Below are 23,391 nucleotides of genomic sequence, written 5' to 3' on the forward strand. Positions count from 1 at the left end.
CCAATTAAAATAGGATTGTCTTGAGCTAGATTTTAGCTCAATGCTCTAAATCAGTGATTCCCAACCTTGTCCTCAAGTACCCTCAATAGGCCAGGTTTGGGTTCACACTGCTGCGATTACGAGAACCGGATGTGATTCGCACCGCACTGCAGTGCAAATCACATCCGATCTCTGTGCGATGCGAGTTCAGCCATACAGATAGTATGGCTGAATTCGCATCGCACCCAGCCCAAACTCGCACAGGACCCTTTTTTTGGTCTGCAGCAGAATCGGATCGCATGGGTGTTCACACCATGCGATCCGATTCCTGTCCGAGTTTTCAGATCGCACTGCGATATGCAAACTAATCTGGGGGTGTCATTAACGTTTCACTGACACTCCCAGCAGTTCGCATAGGGCAGTGTGAACTGCCGCCGGGAGGTATGCGATGCGGGAACCCGCCGCGGATTCGCGGAGTTCCCGCATCGCTGCAGTGTGAACCCAGCCTTAATCATAGTCAATGGCTTGGTATTTTGGACAGCTATTTAGCTAAGATAAATTCCCAAAGCATGTCTTGTCGGAGGTACTTGAGGACTGAGGCTGAGAACCACTGCGCTAAAATGGAATACTTACCTCTCTGTAATTTTCCTTTCCTGGTGCTTATCCATGGCAGCATACGCCCAATCCATGCATATGCTACCATGAAGGCACCAGGAAAGTAGCCTTTAGACAAATCACACTTTTTTTGTGTTTTGCCATGTCATGAAACTTGTTTGGGGGGGAGAGAGGAGAGAGTGTAAAATACATTAATTAGATTGAGCATACATCTGCAAAACAAATGATTAACAAAACACATAAAACATAAAAAAATTGCTACAAAAATGTATTGGTCAACAAAACAGGACTCGGAAAAGAGCAAAGAAAGCAAAAAAACACATGTATGTTAATTTGAGACACTAACAGAATATGGTTTTGGTGGACTGACCATTTTGCAGAGGAAATTAACAGGAGCTAAAAGGACTGCGCCCACAAACGGACAGTCTCTTAAGGATTTAAACATTTAGTAGTCACAACAGCTTGAGGAAGATTTAGCAAAATAGTACAGCACAGACAATTAAATCAAAGTGAAACTAGCAACCTAAAAACAACACAGATTGACAACATTAAAAATATTTCAGTGAAAAATATCCCCCCCCCCCCCCAACAAAAAAAATACTTGCTCTAAAACACATCTGTTTAGCAAAGACATAACAAATAAAATACAAAGAGAAAATACATATGTTATTGACTCTATAAGGACACCCAAATCTAATCTCTTGACACTGAGACACACACGCACACACACGCACACAAATTATTAACCTAAAGAACACTCTCTGAGCATGCCCAGAAAAATCCAAGTGCTGTTCACACACAAAAAGCACCAAAAAAAAAAAACAATGTCCCTGAACATACCCAGACCAACACAAATGCATTTCACACACCAAAAGCCACAACAAAAAATCAAGCGGGCACCGTTTTGACCCTGAGTGCTGCCGAGTGACATAGCAGGTCCCGCCTTCTGGAGCCTGCAGTGCCTATGATGGAACCCGGAATGGTCCAATGCGGGGACCGCAGAATGTGTGACATCCATCATAGGTGCTGCAGGCTCCAGAAGGCAGGAATTACAATGCGACCGCCTCGCCACTGTGAGAAAATCCCCACTCAGAGCTCGGCTCGGCTCTCCTCTCCTCTCCTGTCCTGTCATCATGGATCTGGCTGCCTGGAGTGCCTGCTATCTATGATGGGCATGCCGCACACTATGGCTGAGTTGCAGGACGAGGACACGTCACCTGAAGTCTAGTCAGGTAGGTCAGTGTGGGTCAGTGTATGTCAGGTAAGTGAGTGTAATGGTTAGTGTATGTCAGATAGGTCAGTGTGGGTTAGTGTATGTCAGGTAGGTCACTATATGTCAGGTAGGTCAGTGTATGTCTGGTCCAGGGGGACAAACAAAGAGCTTAACATGGGCAAAAGAGTCCCCACTTGGCTGGCTTATATTCTCGTTATTGGCCTTAAAATGGGTATGAGGGGTCCCACCCTGAGGGACATATATCAATGTCACCAATTTGGACAACCCCAAAAATGAAACAAGGAGAAGTGCCTTTAAAAACGCTAAATTGCTTAAAAGCTAGCAATTTGGGGGGGCTTGCTCTGCCTGTAAAGTGGTGCACCCCATAACCTGCACCCCCCCCCCCCCCAAGACATACAAGGCCATTTGAGTCTGTTAAAGCTTAAACTGAGAATGTGAAAAATACCACCCCAAACTAAAAAAATATTGGGCCCCTCCCACACATTAACAAACCCCTAGCCAAACACACAGCAAGCCAGCCCATGAAAGAGGGTGGATGCTTGGGGGCAGGAGGGGCTTGGGCACCCAAAAGTCAACCACCTTGTTCCCTTATTCAGGGGGGCAAGGGCTTCTTCCACACAACTCTAGGCTGGGGTTGTGGGGGCCTGCAGACAGGAGGTTTTACAAAATGTGGAAAACCCCTTTAAACTACTGGGTACAAGGTGCCTTGTGGTTGGTATTGTGGTTGGTATTGGGCTGAGCCCTACATGCCCCAAAGGCAGCCAGAAATGTTGAGTGCATGTGGCCTTGTATGGTTCAGGAGGGGGTTGGGCAATCAGTCTTCTCGCCCTTTCCTAGCTGGCCCTGTTGTATGCTCTGAAAAAGGATGTGGTTGGATTGGTGAAGGCAGCTTACAATCTTTGGAGAATAGAGTGGAGTGTGGCGTTCTCCTTTAAAAGCAAAAGTTAGCACATGGAAATCCAAGGGGTTAGAGGGGGGAGACAGGAGCATTGGAGAATGGAGTGTGGAGTTCCCCTTTAAAAACAAAAGCTAGCCCAAGGAAATCATATGCATTAGAGGGGGGAAGGTTAAATGCCCTTTTAGGAGGAGCTAGAGGAGCAAGAGTCTTTTTACATAATTTTAACAAGGTTCATGTCACATGTTGGCAACATAACATGCTAACATGACCTGTGTGCAAATCTCCTTAAAATTATACATAAAGGTGAACCAGCGTAAAAAAAAAAAAAAAAATGTGTCAAGTTTAAAGGTGTGCCCATTCAAGCCATGCACTTGCTTGTACGTTGCTTAAAGAGGAAGTAAACCCTGATGAGTTTACTTCCTCTTTGTTTCCCTGCAAAGGTAAAGCATAATGGACTACTATGCATCGCATAGTAGTCCATTATGTGTCACTTACCTGACACAGGAGCCAGCGAAGCCACCGCTGTCTCCTGTAATCCGGAGCGTCCATCTTCTCGGTGGGTCTCGCTGCTCCGCCGCTGTCATTCGGCGAAGCCGCGATGACGTCACTCCCACGCATGCGCACGGGAGCCGCCACTCGCGGCATATCGCCGTAGACAGCGGTGCCTGTCTTTCGCCAAATATCTCCTAAACCGTGTAGGTTTACGAGATATTTCTTGGACCTACAGGTAAGCCTTAATCTAGGCTTACCTGTAGGTCAAAGTTGGTTGTAAGGGTTTACAACCACTTTAACATTTACTAAGATTTTGGCCGCACATTGAACTAATGCATACTAGCTCATTATGCCTTTGTCTTGCAGGTTTTTTTTGTTTGTTTTTTTTTTTTTTTAGGGTTTACAGCCACTTTAATTGGTGGTAAATGCTAAGGTTTTTTTTACCCTAATGTATTGTCTGCATTAAGGTAAAGAAAACTTTAATGTTTTTCTCCCCCCTAGCCCCCCCCTAAATACAGTACTAACCTTACCCCCAACTCGATCCAGGGCTGTGACTAAGAGCAGCAGGGCTGCTGTCTCTCTTTCCTCACTGGCTCAGAGACAGCAGTGGCAGCCACCTGCCCCTGCTGCTGTCAGTCATAGCCTGTGAAGAGATAGCGGGGGCAGGGTCGAGTTTTGCTGTCTGTGTCTATAGATACAGGCAGCTTCGGCAGGTGTGTCACAATAGTTGGTTGTGCACCGAGAAGAGGAGGAGTTAGGTGTGTCTGGCGGGAAACCCGAGAAAAGAAAAAGCAGAGTGCAAAACCATTTCACAGAGAAGGTAAGTATGAACGTGTTTGTTATTTAAAAAAACCTGCCCCTGCTGCTGTCAGTCATAGCCTGTGAAGAGATAGCGGGGGCAGGGTCGAGTTTTGCTGTCTGTGTCTATAGATACAGGCAGCTTCGGCAGGTGTGTCACAATAGTTGGTTGTGCACCGAGAAGAGGAGGAGTTAGGTGTGTCCGGCGGGAAACCCGAGAAAAGAAAAAGCAGAGTGCAAAACCATTTCACAGAGAAGGTAAGTATGAACGTGTTTGTTATTTAAAAAAAGAATAGCCTCTACAATCACTTTAAAACTGAACTAAACTTCTTAAAGTAGTTCTAAAGCCTTTAGGAGTTAATGCATATAATACATTAGGTTGAAAAACCTTCTGGGCTGCAGCTGCCCTCCAGACCCCCCCCCCCCCCATTTTCCTGACATGAGCAGGTCCGATCCAGCATTGTGCATGGGCGCAGCAGCTCCCGCCGCTGTTTTTTTTCTCATTGGACAGATTGATAACAGCGGGAGCGATCGATTCCCGTTGCTGTAAATCAAATCCGGTGACATGGGGGGGGGGGGGGGGGCGGGGTACAGAGGCTGAGTCCCGCTGTCTGTGTCAAACAAACAAGATATTTTTTGGGGGGGGGGGGCACACCCTAAAAGATGCATTAAAGAGGGAGTCTGCCGGGAGTCCGCGTTTTTTTTTTTAAAGCCAGCAGCTACAAATTCTGCAGCTGCTGACTTTTAAAATAGTGACACTCACCTGTCCAGCGCGCCCGCGATGTCGGCACCCGAAGCCGATCTCTCGATCGTCTCTCGGGTGCTGCCGCCGCCATCTTGGGTATGGGAATTAGGAAGTGGAGCCTTTCGGTTTCATTTCCCGGTTCCCTACTGCGCATGCGCGAGTCGCGCTGCGCAATAAGGATGGACCCGCTGCCTCTGGGATCTGTGTGTTTCCCAGCAGGCAGCGGGGGACTTTCGGAAAGGGGCATAATCTACGCCCCTTTCCGCAGAGAGCTATCCCGGAAGTGGGTGCAGATACCTGTACTGTACAGGTACCTGCACCCCCCTCCCCCCTGAAAGGTGCCAATTGTGGCGCCAGAGGGGGGGAGGATTCCAATGAGCGGAAGGTCGACTTTAGGGTGGACCTCCGCTTTAAAGAGGTAAATGTATTTTTTTGCATGTGTGCGCTGTAATATTTTGTTCTGCTGTCTGTGTCAATGGACGCAGCAGTGGGTCTGGGAGTGAGCATGCACGGGTGCCCCCATGGAAAGTGGCTTTCCGTGGGGGCACCCAATTATGAGCGTGGGGGACCCAAGAAGAGAAAGATCGGGGCTGCGTTGTGCAGAACCAGAGAGCAGGTAAGTTTAGGCAATTAGGCATGTTTGTTATTTTCATTTAACCACTTGCCGACCGCCGCACGACGATATACGTCGGCAGAATGGCACGGGCAGGCATATGGGCGTATATATAAGTCCCTGCCTTCCCGCGGGGGGGGGGGGGGCCCGATCGGGCCCCCCCCGGTGCCTGCGGTGGTCGGCATTCGTTCGGGAGCGATCCGGGATGAGGGGGCGGCCATTCATTCATGGCCACCCCCTCGCGATCGCTCCCGACGAATAGAAATGCTCCGTGACATCACTTCCTCTCCTCCCTCCAATTACCCCTGCCCCCCCCCCCCAGTCACAGTGACACCAATTGCATTTTTTATTTTTTTTGCATTGGTGTCATTTGTGACTGTAATAACTGTTAGGGCAGTTAGGGTTAGCCCCCTTTAGTTCTAATGTGCCCCCCTAACCCCCCCAATAAAGGTTTAACCCCATGATCACCCCCCGTCGCCAGTGTCACTAAGGCTGGGTTCACATTGCAGCGGTTTATGAGAACGAATGTGATTCGCACCGCACTGCAGTGCAAATCACATCCGATCTCTGTGCGATTCGAGTTCAGCCATACAGATAGTATGGCTGAATTCGCGCCGCACCCGCCGCAAATTCGCACGGGACCCTTTTTTTGGTCCGCAGCAGAATCGGATCGCATGGGTGTTCACACCATGCGATCCGAGTTTGCAGATCGCACTGCGATATGCGAACTGATCTGGGGGTGTCATTAACATTTCACTGACACTCCCAGCAGTTCGCATAGGGCAGTGTGAACTGCCGCCGGGAGGCATGCGATGCGGGAACCCGCCGCGGATTCGTGGCGTTCCCGCATCGCTCCAGTGTGAACCCAGCCTAATAAGCGATCGTTTTTCTGATCGCTGTATTAGTGTCACAGGTGACGCTAGTTAGGCAGGTAGGTATTTAGGTTCGCCGCAGCTTTTTATAGCGCCAGGGACCCCCATATACTACCGCATAAAGCCCCCTGATTGCCCCCTAGTTAACCCTTTCACCAGTGATCACCATATAACGGTTACAGGTGACGCTGGTTGGTTAGTTATTTTTTTATAGTTTCAGGGCACCTGCCATTTATTACCTAGTCTCACTAGTGTACCCCTAAATTTAGGGGTGTCTACTTTCCAAAATGGGGTCATTTGGGGGGCGTCTGTGCCATCTTGGCATTTTATGGCCTTCAAAACTGTAACGCCCTTAGAAAGCCTGAAGGCGGTGCTTGGTTTTCGGGGCCCCGTACGCGGCTAGGCTCCCAAAAAGTCCCACATATGTGGTATCCCCGTACTCAGGAGAAGCAGCAGAATTTATTTTGGGGTTTAATTTCACATATGCCCATGGCATGCGTGAGCAATATATCATTTAGTGACAACTTTGTGAAAAAAATAAATAAAATAAAAAAGTTTGTAATTTTCCCGCAACTTGTGGCAAAATATAAAATATTCCATGGACTCAACATGCCTCTCAGCAAATAGCTTGGGGTGTCTACTTTCTAAAATGGGGTCATTTGTGGGGGTTTTGTGCCATCTTGGCATTTTATGGCCTTCAAAACTGTAATAGGTAGTGAGGAGTGAAGTCAAATATTTACGCCCTTAGAAAACCTGAAGGCGGTTCTTGGCTTTCGAGGCCCCGTACGCGGCTAGGCTCCCAAAAAATCCCACACATGTGGTATCCCCGTACTCAGGAGAAGCAGCAAAATTTATTTTGGGGTGTCATTTCACATATGCCCATAGAATGTGTGAGCAATATATCATTTAGTGACAACTTTGTGTAAAAAAAAAATAATAATTTTTTTTTTGTCATTATTCAATCGCTTGAGGCAAAAAAATTAAATATTCAATGGGCTCAACATGCCACTTATCAATTTCCTTAGGGGGTCTACTTTCCAAAATGGGGTCATTTGGGGGGGTTTTGTACTGCCCTGCCATTTTAGCACCTCAAGAAATGAGATAGGCAGTCGTAAACTAAAAGCTGCGTAAATTCCAGAAAACGTACCTTAGTTTGTAGATGTGACAACTTTTGCGCAAACCAATAAATATATAATTATTGACTTTTTTTTTACCAAAGACATGTGGCTGAATACATTTTGGCCTAAATGTATGACTAAAATTTAGTTTATTGGATTTTTCTAATAACAAAAAGTAGAAAATATAATTTTTTTTCAAAATTTGCGGTCTTTTTCCATTTATATCGCAAAAAATAAAAATCGCAGAGGCAATCAAATACCATCAAAAGAAAGCTCTATTTGTGGGAAGAAAAGGACGCAAATTTTGTTTGGGTACAACATTGCATGACCGCGCAATTACCAGTTAAAGCAGCGCAGTGCCAAATTGTAAAAAGACCTCTGGTCATTTACCAGCAAAATGGTCCGGTCTGAAAGTGGTTAAAAAACACTTTAACTTATTTGTCATTTTTTTTTTTTTAAACTAACCAATATGATTAATTTAGTCCAGTGTAATAAATAAAGAGTTTCCACTCTTCTTTATTAGCTAAATAAAAAAAAAATACAAAAGTCCAGTTTTTTTTATTGAATATATTTTATGAACATAGTAATTTTAACATACAATCGTTTATTTAAAGCAAAAACTGTATTCAATACTTCTATAAAACCAGCGTCATACCCCACCATACTTGTCTTCTCATATTGGTCTTCCTTAAATAATTCTTCAGATCCCTGCATCTGCTTCACACTGCGTTTCCGTTGAGAGCAGGTGATCATCTCTATTTAGATGTACCACAGGTCATGTGACCAGAACATGGTGGAACGCTGCATTCCATGCAAAACAAAGAGGGATGCTGAGACTACAGTAAGCATCTTTACAAGGACTCTGCGGGCAGGGAGCTATTTCAAGCATTTGCAAGGTAAATGTGTTTACAAAGGCGATCCTGCAATTGTAAACCTTAAACAAGCTTTTATGTTTGTTTTTTGTTTTTTTTAACAAAAAAAAAAAAAAGAAGCAGGGATGGGGACAGAGCTAGCTGTAAGCTAGGAGGATGCAAAGCACCATTTCTTTAGCTAAAGCATCCAGACAGCTGTATGCTAATACCAAGCAGAATGGTGTGGCTTATATTTTACAGTGATGCTCTGATTTATATTGTGTGTTTTGTTAGGATATTATATTTCTATGCTGATAAGACGTATTTGCTTTCTGATTGCTTGCTCCATAGATTCTATTTTTAGCAGCAGCTATGTGAATCCTATATATAGTACTGCCGCTCTGTTATTTTAACGTACATCCTATGTTTTAATACATGCGTGAAGATAGCCGTGGTTTTCTAATTACAATTCACTTTCTCTTATTTGCATCCATTGTCACATGCTTCTAATTGCATCTTTAAAGTGGTTAGACGCAATAGTAAGAATGCTACGAGCAAAAAATAAAAATAAAAAAATAAATTGTAAGGCAACGTTAAAAATGTATCCAGGCTCTAAACATAGTATTATAAATACAGAGGGGCAGATGGTACAGACTGATTATTGTTCTGTAAAGTATAACCCTTGCTGCTACGGTGAATGCTACGTTGTGGCCTGAGATCTGGGAACATGTTGGAGCCTTCCCCTCCTCCAAATGCAGCCTTCAAACACTGTAATGGCTTAAAGGGGGGAGAGTGTAAGTGCAGCTGGCTCGTCAAGTATATCAATGACCCCTATCATTACCATATACATTTACAGGCTTCTAATTGCCATCTACACAATGAAACCTTTTGTATATGACTATTAGAAATTAGAGTTATGTCCTAAGAAAGGATGTATAAAACAGATTTTTATAAGAGAAATAGACTGAAATTTTAATTTTGTTTTATCAATATGGAAAAGAAAATCAAACAAATGTGTATGCTTTAGTAATTGCGTTATTTTTACCTAGTCCATACACTTTAAAAAAAAAATGTAGGTAAATCTATACCATAACTGGATATCATTTATTTTTCTAAAATATCGTGTATCCTAAAAAATGTGACTTTTTTGTAAGTTCATTCAGTTTGTACCTTGTTTCCCCCTTTTATTGCATCTCAATATTGCTGATCTCTTTCAGCCACTTTCTTTCTGCATTCATTTGCACCATTGTGGGCTGCGCATCATTGCTTTGGACTTGCTTCCTGATGGTGACAACAGTGGACTATGCCAATATGTGTTGACACCTACAGATGCACCTGAGCGTGGGCCCATTTTTATGCATTTTTCTAGCGTTCCTGCACATCGCATGTAGGGCAGATCTTTCATTTAAGAAATGCAAAAAAGAAGTGCATATAACAATATTTGAAATAGTTTAATGAATACAGGTGTGTATCTTAGAAAAATCAACTACAAAAAAGGTCCAGTGTTAGACCCCTTTCACACTGGAGGTGTTTTTCAGGCGCTACAACGCAAAAAATAGCACATGCATGAAAAAAATCCTCATCTGCAAACTCAAGCGCTTTCACACTGGGGCGCTGCGCTGGCAGGGCGCCACAAAAAGTCCTGCCAGCAGCTTCTTTGCAGCCAGAGCTGGACTGGGACAAAAATTTGGCCCTGGACTTCATCCAGCCCACTTTCATTTAGCAAATAAGCACAAAAGCTGTTTATAAAACTATACGCAATTGTGCAAAAAAAAACATAAGTAGCATAACATAAGGAGTCCTCACTAACCTCTTTTATTATTTCATTTTCTCCTCTGTATTTTTCTCATCTTTCTCACATCACTGCGTGAAGTTGAGGGCGAGCTGCGCAGCCATTACTTTGTCACTGAAACCGGCCCACTGAGCCATCGGCCCACCGGGAAACTCCCTGTAGTCCCAATGGCCAGTACATGCCTGTTTGCAGCAGTGGAGAAGCGGTGAATACACTACTCCTCTACCACTCCTGCCCATTGAAAACAATGGGGCAGCGCCGCCATACTGCTGGCATAGCGCCACCGCATCAGTGTTTTGCAGGCGGAATTAACCCCTTTTCGGCCACTAGCGGGGGGTTAAAACTAGTGGTCCAATGCTTAAAAGACGATAAAACAAGCGCCACTTTACCACTGATGCCCAGGGTGGCTCAGTGTGCAAAGGGTCTTATAGAAGAGTGTTTAGATATCAGCCATCACCTCCCCGTCAGATCAACACTCGCCATATGCGATGGCTGCCCTTACAGCAGCAAGCACGCGTGTCTTTAAGACAAATATCTGCTGTGAGTAGGCAGCTCTCGCCCAATATACACTTCATAAAGCCTCCTCAGTGGATGTAAATTGGAGTGAATAAAGCTCACTAGGAGCCAGAAAAATGCTTTGGTAGTGTAGAATTTATTTTATATTCATGTATCGTTAAAAGCATATATAAAAAATCATGAATTTCATACATACAAACCTGCTGCTGACCCAAGACCGGACAGCGGGGTGACATAAGCACTAGCAGCACCTTCCCCATTGCGTTTCGTCCAATAGGACGTTATCAAGGGGTCCTCTGAGGACTTCAAAGTTTATTTCACTGATTACATTGGCGCTGCACATTTTTTATATACATGTTGAAAGGGTAGCGAAAGGGTTAAATGCTGGCTCAAAGATGACAAAGCTCTGTAAGCCCTGGTGCCTGTGCAGCTCTTGTCTGTTCATAAATGTCTAAAATCAGTGTAATCAGTGAATCTCATACAATCTCTATACATGTTGATTTAAGTTTTGGGTATATTACTTATATGTGAAAGCTGCCACTGAGATCATTTCACAGAGCAGAAAATTATTTTTTTCAATTTCTTTTGCAAAAAAAAAGTCACTGACTCTTTTCCAAAAACATGTAGCATTGACCCACATGGTGCTACAGAACCATGCGGCTTGGTGCACATGAAAACACGCACGTTTGCAGATGTATGGGGGTGCCATTGACAATTACGCAAAGATGTGCACCTAGCCTAATAGTCTTCATCTATGGTGGAATTGACAGAGTGACAATGCAGGAGCATGAATGGGAGGCAGTTGTCACCCAATAACAGGAAGTAATTAAATAAGAACCTTTATGTACAGTAGATGTACTAGCAGATTTAGTTACACTAATGTTGACCATAAATAGATTGAAATTTGGCTTGTTCAGCAGGGATGAAGTCAGCCTATCGATCTACTTCTGTATCACTAGCCTGTTGGAAAATTTCCCATATGATCAGTTCTGCCAGCTATAGACGGCAATGCTGATCAGTGTATTTTGATGGTGGGTCTCCCCACTGTTAGAATACAATAATTCAGCATCGAGTTTAAGGATTGGGGGAATCAAGTACGTTTCTTTCGCTCAACCGACTGGTTGAAAAAAAAATACTCATGGATGGCCAGCCTTAAATTTTAAGCCAAACTCCAGCTAACACTTTATAAGTATTTACAGCAGTTTTGTTCCTTTTTGGGATACAGGTTTTACATAAATAAAAATAATATATTACATGCCCCTCTCAGCAGTAGGTAGCCATAGTATGGTTTGCCTCATCCCTGTAACTCAGAGTCGGACTGGCCTACCGGCATAGCAGGAAATTTTCTGGTAGACCGGCAAGGCCGTCTGCCCTGGGGCTGCTTTGAGGGCAGTGGCACCCATAAAAAACATGGCTGCAGGCCTGGGCCAAATGCTCTTGCGCCACCACCATTCCAAAGGTAGCCGGGCTCGGGAAAGCCCTACATGCTCGGCCATTTTCAGGCAGGCAGGCACATGCACAGTAACATAATAGATCAATGTAAGGCAGCAGTTGCACTTGTCTTGGGGAGGTCTCAGCAGTGGTGTGTGCCTCTCATCACAGCCTGGTAAGACTGGAACCCTCCGCAGCCTCTGATCACCTCCTGTTATTACTCTCCTGTACCATATCTACAGCCCCGGACATCTTCTCCTGTACCATGTCCACAGCCTCTGAAATCTCCTCCTGTAGCATATACACAGCCTCTGACATCTCCTGTACCATGTCCACAGCCTCCAACATCCCCTCCTGTACCATGTCCACAGCTTCCATCATCTCCTCCTGTACCATGTCCGCAGCCTCTGACATCAGCTCCTGCACCATGTCCGCAGCCTCTGACATCTCCTGTACCATGTCCACAGCCTCTGACATCTCCTGTACAATATCCGCAGTCTATGACATCTCCTGTACCATGTCCGCAGCCTCAGACATGTCCTGTACCATGTCCGCAGCCTCTGACATCTTATGTACTATGTCCACAGCCTCCGACATCCCCTCCTGTACCATGTCCACAGCTTCCATCATCTCCTCCTGTACCATGTCCGCAGCCTCTGACATCAGCTCCTGCATCATGTCCGCAGCCTCTGACATCTCCTGTACCGTTGCCACAGCCTCTGACATCTCCTGTACAATATCCGCAGTCTATGACATCTCCTGTACCATGTCCGCAGCCTCAGACATGTCCTGTACTATGTCCACATCCTCTGACATCTCCTCCTGTACCATGTCCACAGCCTCTGGCATCTCCTGTACCATGTCTGCAGCCTCTGACATCTCCTGTACCATGTCCACAGCCTCTGACATGTCCGCAGCCTCTGACATCTCCTGTACCATATCTACAGTCTCTGACATCTCTTGTACCATGTCCGCAGCCTCTGACATGCCCTGTATTTTGTCCACAGCCTCTGACATCTCCTCCTGTACTATGTCCACAGCCTCTGACATCTCCTTTACCATGTCTGCAGCCTCTGACATCTCCAGTATCATGTCCACAGCCTCTGACATCTCCTGTAATATGTCCACAGCCTCTGACATCTACTGTACAATGTCCGCACAGCCTATGACCACCTCCTTTACTATGTCCACACAGTCTATGGCCATCTCCTATATCATGTCCGCACAGCCTGTGACTACCTCCTGTACCATATCCGCACAGCCTCTGTGACATTATGCTGTAGAGCTGGTATAATTATGCTGTGGGGCTGGTATGAAATTATTTCCAGGGCTGGTTTTTATTCCCAATTTTTATTCTCAGTCCGGCCCTGCTGTAACTGCTAAACAGCTTGCTCTTTTGACAAACAACAGATTTACTGGCTGGATCACCAGATGAAAATATAAGAAATACTAAGGCCGCGTACACACGCGCGGACTGTTCGCCCAACTTTGTCCGTCCAACAGTTTCGGCAAACAGTCCGCTCAAACTTAGCATGGACGGACATGGCCACACACGACGGACGAACAGTTTGCTGAAACCGTGCGCGATGACGTGAACGGCATGTACGACGGGACGAAAAATACGACGTCCTATACACTGCATTATAGCTTTCGGCGTGAAAATCCTTTCTGAGCATGCGCGCAACTTTGTTTGACGAACAAGCCTACACACGAGCGGACTGTTCGCTGAAACAAGGTTTCAGCGGACAGTTTTACGGAATTTCCGAAAAACCTTGTCCGTCAAACTGTCCGCTGAAACTGTCCGCTGAAAGCCCACACACGAGCGGACTGTCCGCCCAAACACTGTTCAGCGGACAAAGTTGGGCGAACAGTCCGCCCGTGTGTACGCGGCCTAAGAAATGATAAAATATAATATATATTTGTTCTTTGCAAATTCAGGCCATGCTTCCTGTTTCACAATGCCACACCCTGTTTGTGCTTTAGTGTACCTTCTCACACAGCAAGTTTGTTAGTCAACTACTCTTTGAAAAAGATTCACTCCCTGTCTGGTTTATATCTATCTCAATGGTTGCTAAGTATTTAGGCAAAGTACTTGCAGAGGTTAATCTACCCAGCCTCTAGTGGCTTTTCTGCATTTCTGTATCTAATACGATAACAACATTTTGGAAAGGCAAGCATGTGAAATTTTGTCAATAAGTACTAGAGGACCTAGAACTTTTAAGTTAAAAAGTATGCTACATAATGGATGAATGAAACACTTACATGTATTTATTGCCTCTTAAAGATTGCAGTATGCCCCTCACATTGCCTTCATCTGCCAAATCCATGCTAGTACAATCTTTGTTCAGGCATCTTCTTCCTGGACTTAAAGTTATATTTATAAAGGCAATTAAAAAACAAAAAACAAACATGTAATATGTACCTGCTCTATGCAGTGGCTTTCTTCAATTCTCCTCTTCTTGGTTTCCCTGCTGGCACTCCTGGCCCCTCTCTCCTGCCCCCAGACCAAACAGCGTGCTATGGGGGCACCCAAGCAGGTCCGCTCCCAAGCCACTTCTCTGCATGTCTATATAAACAAAAAGCTGTGGCTCAGCCCTGCCTCTCTCTCTCCTCATTGGCTCACTGGCTGTGATTGACAACAGCTTTGTCTCAACCAATGAATAAGAAAGACCGGGGAGAGCTGCTGCTCATATCGCTGGATTGCAGTGGGGCTCAGGCAAGTATTGGGGGGCTGTTGCACAGATAATATTTTTATCACGAACCTTTAAAACCGGGATTGTGTGTAAAACTGACAGTCTCCTACGTGTCAGGTGTAAGCATTCGGGCCAGGTGCCCTGGTGCACGCACCCCCATCATGTATTCCAGGCTTCGCTTGCCAATCTGCAGGCCCAGGACAGACATGCTGATGGCTCCAGCTGATGGAGGGAAGGGAGGAGAGTGGACACACATCTGGTCTCCTTCCCTTCTCGCTGGTGACCTGGAAAGTGGCATGTATGATGTAAAAAAAATAAAGTTACACCCAAGCACATAACCCCACCCCAAAAATTTTTTAAGCTCCCACCCCCACATATACACACATATGTGTTTTTTACAGAAATCTTGCATTTCCTAGACCTTTGCGGTAATATTGTGTGACATAAAAAATTGCAACTATCACCATTTTATTCTCCAGGGTGGCTGCTTTCAGAAAATATATAATGTTTGGGGGTTTTGTGTAATCTTCAGGCCTAAAATGATTTTTTAAAACATGTGCAAAAACTGCTCTGGTAGCGAAAGGGTTAAATGCTGGCTCAAAGAGGACAAAGCTCTGTAAGCCCTGGTGCCTGTGCAGCTCTTGTCTGTACATAAATGTCTAAAATCAGTGTAATCAGTGAATCTCATTTGTCATTGTGAAAGTGACAACTTTGGAGCTTAGAGCTGGCTACACATTTTACAATTTTTGTTGTTCAATTTCCTTTAGATTTACCTTTAACTATGTAGTGCATGGGCCTGCCCGATTGCTTACAATTTTGATAGTGTTTAGGTTTGACCTCATATTATATGGTTTTGGTAAATTGTACCAGAGCATTGTATACTGTAAAGTGTAGCCAGCTTAAGCCTAAATACCATATACACTGTACACAATCTGCAGGCCTTGCACCCACAACATACTCCATAATTACTGTGCAATGCATGTCCTGCTATGTATATACACAGTACACACATATTCACTGTGAAAGAGAAGTGCATTCCCTTCAAATGTGTACACACAAATACAGAGGCTGAGAACAATGTTGCCAATAATAAAGGTACGACATGAAGTATGCCTCCTTTTCCACCAGTTCTGCTCTCACCAGCCTTGCAGAGGTAATGCTTTTAGTCTGCAGCTGTGCTTCCATAAATGACAGCTGTTTAAGCAGCGCTTTTCGTCCACTAGTGGGGCGCTTTTAACCCCAAAGAAGTAGTTTAGAACGCCCGTGTTCTGGTGCTTCCAAAGCTCTTTTCAGGCGCTTTGGAAGCACTGCCCATTCATTTCAATGGGCAGGGCATTTTAGGAGCGCTGTATACAGTGCTCCCAAACCACACCACAGATGCTGCTTGTAGGACTTTTCTTAACGTCCCGCAAGCGCACTGCCTCAGTGTGAAAGGGATCTTAAAGTGCTTGTAAGGATAAAAATTTAAATTTTTTAAAAATAACAAACATATACTTACCTCCATTGTGCAGCTCGTTTTGCACAGGTTGGCCCTGAACCTGGTCTTCTGGGTTCCCTCGGCAGCTCTCGCAGCTCCTCCCCACATCTGATAACCCCCTCAGAGAAGCGCTTCCCCGAGGGGGTTACCTTTCAGGTGCGCTCCCGTGTCCAGCATTCGGTGTCCAGAGCGGCCGAATGCAGGACTCGGCCTCACCCCTGGCGCTAGTGTCATTGGATTTGATTAACAGCAGCGGGAGCCAATGGCTCAATCTATCCAATCAACAGCTGAGAAGGTCTGGTACATGATGATATCAGAGTCGTTTTCCCAACACGTGGGGAAATACCTGCTCAACTTCGCATCTGAATTTACTTTTGTTACTTTATCAGTTTTCCTGTGAGACGACTTGTGCAATTCCTCACTTTCTTTCATCTTTTCAGTCAGGAGAGGAAAGTATTAGTCAGATTTTACAGCAAGATGGAAAATTGTAATTGGTGAAAACAATCAATTCTGACATTGAATGTGTACTCTTAATTGACTGATCTTTGCTCTTCTATAAATCACTGGTCTTTTATTGTACAGTCCTGTACAATTGTAAAACAATAAATATTTTTTGCATGACAATAATATCTAAACGAGCTGCACATTGCTCAGATCTCTGTATGAGTAATGTGTAAAAACAATTAGCTTATTACAGCAGATAAAACAGTTGTTCCCCATGATGACCAAGCAAGTTATTTTCTGGCTGGTCACTCTTGGGGAAAGGTGCTTAGTATACATTGCTCTAAGGCCCCTTTCACACTGGGGCAGTGCGGGCGTCGGCGGGAAAGCGCCGCTATTTTTAGCTGCGCTTTACCGTCGTTTTAGCAGCAGGGGGTTAAGGGTTAAAACCGCTGGCAAAGCGACGCTGCAGCTGCGTTTTTTTCGGCAGTATAGCCGCGCTGCCCCATTGATTTCCAAAGATGCGGCTAGCAGAACTTTTTTTACCATCCTGCCAGCGCACTGCTCCAGTGTGAAAGCCCTCTGGCTTTCACACTGGAATGAAAGGGGCCGCTTTTTTCAGGCGCTATACAGGCGCTATTTTTAAAGCTGTAGCGCCTGAAAAACGCCTCAGTGTGAAAGGGGCCTTAGAGGGACCTCTTCATATAAATGGTAATTTATTTGACATTTAAACACACATGGGCAATATGTAACAACATCTGAAGCTAGTTATTTGTTCTGTTTACAATTGTTAGAATATGTAGCACATTAGTATGCTAATGCTACATACGGGACATTAATTTCCTTCACACTATAAACACATACACCTTAAAAATTTTAAGCTAAGCTCAGAGATAATGTTTCTTTTCCACATACTTACATTAGACCAGCTTGGCTGGATGTACGTGGCCATATCTGGTCACTCTTGGAGAAAGGTATCTAGTATACATTGCTCTTAGAGAGACCTCTTCATATATATGGTAATTTATTTGACATTTAAACACACATGGTCACTCTTGGACAAAGTTGCTTAGTATACATTGCTCTTAGAGGGACCTCTTCATATATATCGAAATGTATTTGACATTTAAACACACATGGGCACATATGTAACAATACCTGAAGCTAGTTATTTGTTCTGATTAAAATTGGTGGAATGAATATGTAGCGCATAAAGTATGTACTACATACTGAACATTAATTTCCTTCACACTATAAACACACACCTTATATTTTATATACATTTTTTTTTTTTTTTTTTTGCATATTTACATTAGACCAGCTTGGCTGGATGTACGTGGCCATATCTGATATCCAAAGGACCGCTGGGGATGCTGTAAATCACTGTATTGATTGATCTACAATACATACAATGAGAGCCAAAGTCTTCTGGGTTCTATGTAAAGGACTTCCCCTCTGCACACTGATCACAGGGGTTCCACTTGCTCAGCACCTCTGCCATTCATAGAATGCCTTGTATCATAGCTCCCAACTGTCCCTGATTTGGAGCAATGTCCCTCTTTCCTCCTCCTTTGTCCCTTATTTTGGTCTGATTTATGTAGTTGTAAATAAAATGCACTTTTTGTCTTTCAAAAAGTGTTTCCCAGTGCTAAACTCTTCATTTTAAAATCCAATATAAAGGAATATTGGTGGTAAAAAAAAAGCACTTGTGTCCCCTTTAAGGGGCATGGCAAGGGCGTGTCCTATGCCCACATACGTTTGCTAGTGGGTGTCCCTCATTCCCATCTCAAAACGTTGCTTGTGTGTTTTTCAATAAATAGAATGCAATCTCTGATTGGTTGAGGTAGAGAGGAGGGCAGTGCTGTCACGACTTTCACCTCACCCAATCAGAGAATTCATTGAAAAAAATACAAGGCGTTCTATAAATGGTGGAGTGGTCAAACAAACAAAACTTTGTGTTCAGATGGGAAGCCCCTCACACAAAACACAGAAGGTCACAGCTCTCACTGTATGTAGCATGCACTACTTCTGTTACTTCAGCCAAGTTAGCTCAATGTCAATACGCAAATAAAATAATTCCTCGAGTTTAATTTTAAGATAGCTTTTTTGTCATTTTTATCTACGCCAAAGCAACTGCGCACCCTGGCAGGAAGTTAGGTTGCGGGAGGTTTCTTAATCAGGTTTCCAAGTATCTAATCAAGTAAACAGCGAAGTTTTGTTTACTTTGAATAACCAACCATGTGCAGATGAACTAAGTGAACTGGAATTTGCTTTTCACATGATTGGATAGTTAAAGTCAATATTCACAATTTATTGAGAAAGATTCCCAATTCCTAATTCTTCATGCTGGTCTATCACATTATTAAGCTAATTTTTCTAAGATACGTTCTAAGTGGATTTTTAGCTAATAAAAGCACCAAATCAATAGGTTCTTCTAAGTAAATGTCATTTTCCGTAAGAATAAATAACATAAACCACAATGCACAAATAATAACTCCTAATAGTTTTGGCACTAGACACTGAATAGTCATTTGGAGGTGACCGTGTCACTGTGTTTCACTTACTTGGATTTAAAATGATCAATTTATTTTGGAAATCTCATTTTATAAACCAAACACATTAGTTGCTAATTTTTTACATATGAAAACTTTAAAAGCAGTGCAATTCAATTAGCAATAAAATGTCCTGGCGAAGCTATGTTGTCATTATGTTTTTATTTTTTTGGCAGATTGCTTGACATAATGAAGTCCTGCAAAGTTATTTTGCTCAATGGTAAATCCGATGAAAATCATGGATTTTAGTCCAAACACTCTTACCTGTAACTGTAAATGTGTCTGTTGTATACTTAAAACTTAAAAAAAAAAAAACAGGTTTTTTGATTGGTCATATTGTTTTTTTTTTTCCTTTAGAAGTTTTAGTTTGCTGGCCAAAAACAAAATTTGTACTGGATGTTCCAGAAGAATAAATTCTTTTCAGATTTCTACAAAGAGGAGAAAAACTGTATTCACGGTGAAGAAAACAAAATAGCAATATAAGGTTGCTTTATATCATAACATATATTTTCCACTGAGTTTCTACCAACTGATTTTAATTTGCATTTCCTTTGGACTTGGCACAATATTATCTCATTATAAAAACGTCATGAAAACTCATTTTACAGTGCTTTTAGCCAGCTATGTAGTTTTGTAAATTTATAGTAGATGTTGTTCATTTAGTAAAGAGAATGTTCAGTTTGCAAAATGAATGTTAGTAACTAAGGTGGTTAAAAAAAAAGGATTTTTACCAGCATGATTACCTTATTTACTAAGTGAGCAGCATCTATTACTTTAGTAATTCAACTAAACACTTTATAAATAATCACAAACAAATAATGAATATTTCAGTGACGGGTTGATTTTCTCTAGCAATGGAGCATTTACACTTTGCATAGGGAACTTTCACTTAGTGAAAGAGGTGAAGCTAAGGGAAAATTATCTTGGCAAAGTATACCTAATGCAAAAAAATACCTAATTTGCAAGAAAAAAAAACGGAATTTTTGCATGCACCTGATAGGATGAAGCCACAACCATCCAATTACATTTCAGAGTGAAAAGTTTGCACTTCTTTAGTGAATCAACTTTATTTTTAAATGATCATACCTCTCAACAATCCTGATTTTGTGGGATTGTCCCACATTTTTTAGAAAATTATGGGGTTCCATGGACCTCAGGATACTTTCACTGTGCTCCACTTAAGTTGATTGCATGCACAGGGAACAGACTCTGCCCATCTTCTAGTAATGGATTATTAACCCCCCTGGCGGTATTCCCGAGTCTGGCTCGGGGTGAAAATTTTGTACCAAAAGCGGTAACCCTGAGCCAGACTCGGGACTGAATCACTGAATCCAAGGAGAGCTTACTTTCCTTGTCCCCTGGATCCAGCGATGTCGCCCTCTGTACGAGCGGCTTGTCCTCCACTCGATTTATCACAGAGCCGATCTCCGTTCCCTGCGAGTGCTTCAATGTACGGGGACGGAGAACGGCGCCAAATTCAAAAAGTAAAACACACACATTACATACAGTATAATGTAATCTTACAGATTACATTGCTGTATGTAATTATTTACACATCCCCTTTGTCCCTAGTGGTTGCGCCAGTGTCCTGCATGCAGTTTTATAATATAAAAACTGTTCTTTATGCCTGGAAACTGGAGATTGTCCATAGCAACCAAAACTCTCCCTTTATATCAAAAGTAGTTTTAGACCAGCTAGAAAACAGCGATAATAAATTAGAATCACTTGCAGAATTGAGCGATATCGATTTGTGGGGAGATCCGTCATCAAATACTGAAAAGTAAGGACAGTGACAATTCTGCAACTGAGCAAATTTCAGTGTTTTTGATTTGATTAAATTATTGAATCATTTGTATTATTGTTATATTATTATTTAGTATAATTATTTATAGTTATTTATTATATTATAATTTATGATTTAATTTTTCAAACTTTCAGGGATGTCTGCTAGACTCTGGTTTGGACAGATTTAAGTGAGTTATTCCTAAGAATTACAGAACTACAATATAAAACGCCAAATTTACATGCAAAATAATGGTACCGCTTTCAGCACCTAAAATCTGAAATAATCATACCGCCAGGGAGGTTAAAAGGTTGTCACACTTGCGGGTAGAGTTTTGGAAATAGAGTCCTGCTGCCCGATTACAGCGTCAAGCAGCTGTACTCTACTTCTCAAACTCCGCTCAGTAACATGACATCATTAATTTGTTTACTACTTGACTGGGACGGACCTCCCTACCTATGCCGGCAATCCGGCAGTAGGTCTCTTGCCCTCTGAACTCCTACATGATGTCATTATATTGGGGAGCACTGACACTGCCTACTGCATTTCAGCTGTTTTTTAGGTAAGGGTCAGCATCAGATAAGGGAGGGAACAATGTCAAGTTAGTTAAGGGGTAGCAACAACCCTAGGGAGCAGCGTACTAAAAGTTGATGAAGAACACGGTACACCACATAAGCTAGCATCGCAAGGTATGGTGAAAAGGTGTGTTCCTGCATTTACTGTTTCCCTTTTTGTCAATATCAAATGTATTAGGTCAGCTTCACCCTAATATGGTGTGATTATGCTGTAAAGTAAATGTAAACCCTCACCTTGAAAAACAACCCAACCAGTTTAAAAAAAAAAAAAAAAAGACAAAACATTTGTGTATACATACACATATAGTATAAATACCCCTTTTCCTCATTTTTATAAGTGATCACATACCCTCTGTTCTCAGCTGCATAAGAGCTGGAGGAGGAGAAATAGCAGCACACTGAGCTTCCCAGTGAATGGGTGTGGGGTGTCAGGACAAGTTTGACCATTGGAGGGGAGCAGGCTGAGTTCCCAGCACAGCTATAGAACTGACCATGGTGTGTTCAGTTTTTGATAGGAAAGCAAGAGGGACTGGAAGGAACACCAGTGATTTCCCATAAAGAAAGCAATACAAAGAGAACAGGATACTTTCTCATACAAGTACATGGTACAGCAGGCACATATCAGGAGTATGAAAAGTTGGGTTTACATACTCTTTAACTGAAAATTATACTGCCAGCTCACCCACAGTGTCTTAGAGCCTATTCACAATTGTCAGGTCTGATGTGGTATGTTTAACGTATGTTTAATGTATGCGCATTATGTTGTGTGTTTTCTTGCACTCTATTAGGACAGGTTATACATTTGAATGGGCTGCCTAAAACAAAGGACATTGTGCCTCGCTGCAGGATAGTGCCTCTACCATGTGTTTCAGTGCGCTTCAATTCAGGTGGTTTGGGATACCATTCAAAATGACAGTACCATGTGTGTTAGTGGTGTGCAGTGGTGTAAATGGGCCCTCATGTTAATCTGGCTCACCCTCCCCTGAGATCCACCACTGCAAAGGCAACTAGGCAGTTTATTGTGTGCATTTATGGAAATTGCTGTTCTTCCCTCTGCAGAAGCTCCCTCTGCAGAATTTGGCCGCATAATAGTGTGGATATACAGTAGGTTTGTGCAGCCTATTGCATTTGGGTGTGCACCCCAAAGCTCAAACACAAATGCCTTTCTCTGCAGCCGCAGCTGCATTAGACAGTGAATGAATGGGATGTGCTCTGCGCTGAGCCGCTTCCTGTTCATTCACAAACTGAAGCATAGTAAGCACAGTTTACTATGCTTCAGTTATGAATGAACACAGTCAGTGAGTGTGTTCACTGTGTTCAGAAAAGGAAGCTGATAGTAAATTACATATTTACTAGCCCCTTCCCCCACTCTCCATTCTGAAACATCCCCAGCAGCAGCGGGCGAGAGGAGGGAAGCCAGCAGCATTGCAAGGTGGATGGGGGCCAACATGGGGAACCCCAGGCTGTATGGGGAATCGGCACCGCATGTAGTAATTAGAGTGTGCCCAAGCACACCTAGCACATCCCCTGCGCAGGCCTATGAGTGTGGATAGGTGGATCTAAGACCTCTTTCAGACTATTGCATTTTTGGTAACGGGTCAATGCAATTGTCCTAGTGTAGTCCATTGTGATGCTTTTATTGTGCATGTCACCCCAGCGCACTATACAGAAGCAGCAAACACACCCACGTGGTAACAAGCCTGGCCAGCTAGCTGCTCAATGTTACATACTGCTATTGCACTCTTTATGTTGCGCTTTACATCTTTTTTTTCCCAGTCTCTGCAATATATATATATATATATATATATATATATATATATTAATTCTGTTGACATTGTTGTTCATTACTTATGTATAACTACTGCACTGTATAAACTGGGTTGAATTTATCAAATAGCCCGACAACCAATCAGCTT

The 23,391-nt window shown here is 43.3% G+C and overlaps 1 protein-coding gene across 6 annotated transcripts in view; it reads left to right on the forward strand.

The window, feature by feature from the left end:
- Window positions 1-23,391, forward strand: part of PRUNE2 (prune homolog 2 with BCH domain) — a 483,266-nt gene that overhangs the window by 307,901 nt on the left and 151,974 nt on the right. The window contains exon 1 of one of the 6 annotated variants that reach the window (XM_077474902.1): window positions 8,105-8,260. The exons of the other annotated variants lie outside the window; for them this stretch is intronic. The gene's annotated coding sequence lies outside the window, so the exon portion shown is untranslated. Of the gene's footprint in view, window positions 1-8,104; window positions 8,261-23,391 lie in introns of those variants that run through there. 6 annotated transcript variants of the gene reach the window in all.

This window comes from Lithobates pipiens, unplaced genomic scaffold (assembly GCF_037356315.1).
Source record: "Lithobates pipiens isolate NorthernLeopardFrog02 unplaced genomic scaffold, aLitPip1_a1.2 Scaffold_13, whole genome shotgun sequence".
NCBI classification, from domain to species: Eukaryota; Metazoa; Chordata; class Amphibia; order Anura; family Ranidae; genus Lithobates; species Lithobates pipiens.